Raw genomic sequence first — 5856 nt, 5'->3', positions numbered from 1 at the left:
AAGGGCCTCCCCTCCATGTGCCTGGGGGAGGGATGCTGAGCATGACCCTGGAGGCTAGTGCATAAGGCAGATCCAGTGGTGACAGCTTCCCACGCATCGGATTGCCTTGTTCTGGTGATGGCTGCCTTCGTGGAAAACACACGCAGGGCCGGTGGGACCTCAGGCACCTCGAGGACTCTCGTGCTGGGAAGGACTGGAGGCATTCCTTCCCTGCCCTGCACACCTGGAAGCTCTGACACCCCACAAAGACATGTCTAGTCCTGGTGGGTGTTAGGGTGGGTGCGGGATTGGGGCGGGGTCGTCTGACTTCCGCCCACCCACCCTACGAAGGCTTCCTGCAGGACCCAAGCGGGAAAGCTGCAGCTGCCATTACCCAGACTCCCTCGAGGCCCAGCTGGGCTCAGGACGCAAATTAGATTCCATGATTTAGGTGCACTCAAGGGTCAGTTGGAAGGAGTGAGGTGGAGGACGTCTTGCACCTCTCAGCTATTCTCAGTTACCAGCTCTGTGATGGTGGTTGTGACAGTGGCAGGAACTGTGACAGTGACCGTGACACATCATGACCGGATCCCGGGCCTCTCATCCTCCCAAGGATTATTTTTTGTTCTCCACTTTCATTTTGACATAATTATGAATTCACAGTAGTTGCAAAGACAGTACTGGGAGGTCCTGTGTACTCTTCATCCAGTTTCCCCCAGTGGTTGCGTCTTCCGTAATTACAGTACAGTTCCAAAACCATGAACTTGACGTTGGTGTACTGTGTCTCATTTGAGCACCCATGGATTCATTAACCACCACGGCAATCAAGACACAGAACTGCCCCAGCACCGGGATGCTTTCCTTCCTGCCACCCCTCCCGCCACACCCACCCCTTCACTCTCTCCCACCCTCATCCGCGGCAGCCGTACATCTGGTCTCCATCTCTACAATTTTTATCATTTTGAGAATGGTATCTAAATGGAATCGCACAGCATGTAAATTTTTGAGAGTTGCTTTTTTCTCTTTCCTCTGCACAACGCCCCTGAGATCCAGCCAAATTGTTGCTTTTACCAATAGTTATTCATTTTTTATTACTGTTCCTTTTTATTAGTTAGTACCCCATGGTCCAGAGAGACCACAGTTTGTTTACTGTTTACTGAAGGACATCTGGGTCATTTCTCATTTTTGGCTAATACAATGAAAGCTGCTCTGAACATTCTCGTACTTGTTTTTGTGTGAACAGAATATTCTTTTTTTTTTTTTTTTTTCCTGGAGCAAATGCCCAGGAGTGCAATTTCATGGTAATATGTTTAATTTCTTAAGAAACTGCCCAACTATTCCCAGGCTACCATTTCACTCTTCTCAGCAATGTAGATGAGCGATCTTGGTTTCCCTGTATCTTTTCAGGCATTTGGTATCGTTCCTATTTCTTATTGTAGCTGAGGCAGGAGTGAGGCCTTCCTCCCACCAGCACCTCTGCATTTCCACTGGGAAAATGGGAGTACGAGGGATTATTAACCTCGTGGTTATACAACAAACCTCCCCACCTCACATTTTCCACTAGTGGGAAAAAGGTAGTGTTGCCAAACACAGCACAAGATTACAGCAATACAGGAAATACAGTACCCAAAACCCTGTTACATGAAATTCAAGTTGGAGTGTTTTTCTAAAGTGTTTTTCTAAAGCTTAGCAATCCTAGAAGAAGGCTGCCCTACCTGCACCTGGGAAGTCCCAACAGTACAACATTCCAAACGAGATTATTGGATTATTTCCACTAGATGTAAGTGGCCAGAAAGCAACTACATCTTTTTGTGCTTTTTATTCCCCAAACAGAACAGGACTGTCTCAAATTCTAATATGCTGTGTGGCTTCACGAGGTTTTCTCTGAGACATGAAACTTCTTTTTGTAAGGGCCCTGGAGTTCCCACAGTCAGCAGGACTCCTGAGAGAGACCCCACAGTGCTCTTCTGCATGGGGATGCAGCCCTGGGCTCTGCCTCTGGCGCTGACCAGAGTGACCTGGCCAGGCTGTCACCGTCTTCCACACTGGGCTGGGAGAGCACAGGGCCACACCCCTGCAAAGAGGAAGGCAGCATGCCACTGCCTCCCTTCCACCCTCCCCACATCTGAGGACTATTTGCAGACCTAACACTGCTCTCCTGTGCTGGAGGGTGGGGGCCCAGATGGAGGAGGGCCCCCCATCAGCTCAGGGGTACATGCTATTGGGTAGTGCCTGGGGTGGGGGGTGGTACTCCCGGAGCGCCTGACCACACAGGGATGGCCAAGCGGGGTGGACAGAGGCTACACAGCCGAGGGCTGAGAGACACCTCTGAGGGGTTTGCTTTGGGCTGGGGGGTCCGTGTGTGCTCCCTTCCCAGGCCTCGCACTGGCCTGCTACCCCCCCACCCATGGCCAGTGAGGTGCTCTCAGAGCTGACTCATGGGGTGCAGAGGTTGCTGCTGTCTATTGGGATGGGCTTCTGTCGGAGATGCTCCTGGGCACCCTAGATCCCAGCTCCCGGGCTCTCCTGCCATCATCGTCCCCCTGATTCTTTGATGCAGCTGTGTGAGGACACTAATTTAAAACAAACAGTACCAACAAAATGGCATACCCTTAATGTTAAATGCAGCTCTTGTAACCCCTCTATGATAACAAAAAACAATTCTTGCCTGCTAAACTTCCAAAGTGCAAAAAACTGCAAATATGGGGGTAATAGCAATAATGTACACCTTGCAAGGGTGTGGGGTACGAAGAAGTATGTATGTGTGAAACCCATGAGACTGTACAGTGAAGATCTGTGCAAGTCACTAGAAATTAACTAAACATCAATAAAAGAAACATGGTAACAAAGCAGCAGCAAAAGCAGAAACAGGTGTCAAAGGGCCTGAGCTGGGCTGCTGGTTGTGGATCCAGGCTCCTGCCCCTTAACAAATGCTGTGACCTGGGGAAAGGGTAGCAATTTCTTTGTGAGCCCATGCAGTGGAACGTTCTACAGTCAGCTAGAATCTTGTTTTCAAAGAATAACTTTCAGTGACACGGTAACGCGTTCATGTTACGATGTTAAGAGGAAAAAACAAAACAAAACCAAAAAAACCAGGACAAAGCTTCAAAGGATCACAAATTTGCAAAAGCAATATGGACACAGGCAGAAATCCATTGTTTCATGGAACAAACGAACCACTTGCGGAGCTCCTCGGCATCAGGGTCCACAAACACCCACGCTGAGCCTCTAGCCGTGGGCAAACCCTTGTGGGAGCACAGTACCTGCCAGAACACGACAGGGCGGCAGAGCTGGGGTTTGGGAGATGCGGCAGGCCTCATGACTGGGGAGCTGGAGAAGACACACACTGCTTTCCAGAAGAGTTGCCCCCTGGGCCGAGTTTTTGTTTCTGTTTAACTGAGGTCAACAGTGACGTACATAAAGGGCACCTATCTCAAGTGTGAGCGGATGCCTGGTGACATGGACAGTTGCCGTGCAACCACCAGCCAGATCAAGACATCCCGGCCTGAGTTCCCACCTATCCAGCTCAGTCTCGACCCTTCCCAGGAGCGATTCAGATTTCTCCCGCCATAGGTTGGTTTACTTATTCCAGCGCTTCGTGTAAATGGAATCGTACAGTATATATTGTCACTTGGTATATATTTAATACTCTGTGAGATTTACGGTTGTGTGTACCCATATTTCATTTCTTTTTTTTTTTTTTAATTGTTGTGTCCTGGGGCGCCTGGGTGGCTCAGCTGATTAAGCATCCGACTCCTACTTTCAGCTCAGGTCATGATCTCAGGGTCATGAGATTGAGCCCCATGTGGGACTCTGTGCTCAGCACGGAGTCTGCTTGGGATTTTTTCTCTCTCCCCTCTTCCTCTCCTGCCCTCCCCGCCCCACCCATTTCATGCTCTCTAAAAAAATAAAATCTTTTAAAAAAAAGTTGTGTCTTTTGCATGAATATATCTGTTGGCGGAAACTGGTCTTGTTTTGCTTCTGGCTATTTAGAGCTGTATTTGATACATGTCTTTCGACGGCATTGGCACTCCTTTCTCTGGGGTATACATTTAGCAGTGGAATCGCTGAGACCCAGGGCAGCTGTGTTCAGCCTTAGCAGAAACCACCAAGGTGTTTCCAAGTAGTTTTACCCCCACCTCTCAATGTTAGAGACTTCCAACTGAACTGAATCTTCATGTGTGCATCAATGTGGCAGTCCGAGAAGGCGGTCGATGGCGGGTACAGTTAGGGACAAAGATATTCTGGGTAAAGGGAAGGTCACAGAGGCCCCTGATGACCACGAAAACATGCCACTCAGGTCTCCTGCTCTGAATCCACCACCGACAGGCACCGAAGCCATTCTTCCCAGACTGCCCTGGCCAGGGACCTGCTACTCATCTAACAGACCACTTCAGCTTGAGAACTGTCTAGCTTGGTGTGACAACCTTCCAGCTGAGCTACAGCCAGTGACTCTCCCTCCTGGACCCCCTTTCCTGCTCTCCTTCCCAGGAGTCAGACTTGGAGCAGGGTCCCTGCTGATCTTGAATTAACGTTCTAGCTGTTTCTGCAGAAGCCGGAGAACAGTGGAATGACAGGTGTGCCATTCAGCAAAGCTAACAGTACAAGTGACCTACAACAGATGAGCTATGTCCACACTGGAAGTGCTCTGCGGGTACTAGTGTCTGGGCAGGCACCAGAACAGCAGGCTCCACTGAGCACAGTGTGTGGGGGGGGGCAGGGGGTGGAGGCGGTGGGGGGGTGGGCTGGAACCATGTCTATTGTTTGAAAGACAATGGCTCCCATGGGGCTTCTAAGCTGGTGGCCCCAACTACTGACAGGGGTCTTTCCTCTGCACCCTCGAGCAGCAATTCGCAGAACAGGGGGAGAACGGCCCCTGGGCTGCCGTAAGGACTCCTCCTGCTAAAGAAAAGTGCTCCGTGCTATCTTGCTGAATTCCCTGGCGTCTGTCCTTCTAAGCTAACGGGATGCCCAGTTTGGTCTGCTGTGGTCCTGGCTGCCGGATGTCCTCTTTAGCGTAAGAGCGCCCCCTGGGGGGCAGTGCTTTTCTTCACCGCAGACCAGACCCTAGGCTTCCAGACTTGGACCCCACTTAGATGGGAAATGTGACATTCACCTGGCAAGTTGCAAGACGCAATGCAACCAGCCTGCCCCACTTCGCGGTCCTCGGCGCTTGCCCATCGCCACATCTCCTCGGCTGATAAGATGAAAGAGCACACGGGCACCGACTACCAGCCCTGCTTCCAACTACCCAATAAAAAGACTTGCCCAAGGTGTGCCTAGATGGGTCAGTCGGTTAAGCGTCTGCCTTCCACTCAGGTCATGATCCCAGGGTCCTGGGATTGAGTCCATCATCGGGCTCCCTGCTCATGCTCTCTCTTGCTCTCTCGCTCTCTCTCTAAAAATAAATAAATAAAATATTAAATTAAAAAAAAAAGACTTGGCCAAGATGTTTATAATCATTTAATGAATATTCCAAACACACCTTCACTGTGCTACAGGTGAATTTCATGATGATGGAAGCTGATGAACCACCCACCCAAGCAACCACATGATTTACTCAGTTTCCAGACATCTGGATATCAACCAGAGAGATTCAGTAGGGTACAGCACGATTTCTCAGCCAGAGGCTCCTTAGGATTTTCACTTTCCTTCTTTCTCCTCCCACTGAGGACCTTCTCCAGAGTACGGAGGCTCGGGACAGGAGAAGGGGGTTGGGAGGGTCCCACTAACCAGTGCAAAAAGTGCTGGGAACCTCACACTCTAGACCCAGTAAGAAGACGCGGAGGCACAGGCCTGGGGAAGGCCTGCTTGATAAATAAATAATTCCCGGAAGCCACCGCAGGACACCAGTGGGCCCCAGGACACTGTGCCAGG

The sequence above is a fragment of the Lontra canadensis genome, unplaced genomic scaffold, assembly GCF_010015895.1.
Source record: "Lontra canadensis isolate GAN:19392208 unplaced genomic scaffold, GSC_riverotter_1.0 scaffold20, whole genome shotgun sequence".
In the NCBI taxonomy this organism is placed as follows: Eukaryota; Metazoa; Chordata; class Mammalia; order Carnivora; family Mustelidae; genus Lontra; species Lontra canadensis.
The sequence above is the reverse complement of the archived record's forward strand: the minus strand, read 5'-3'. Positions refer to the sequence as shown.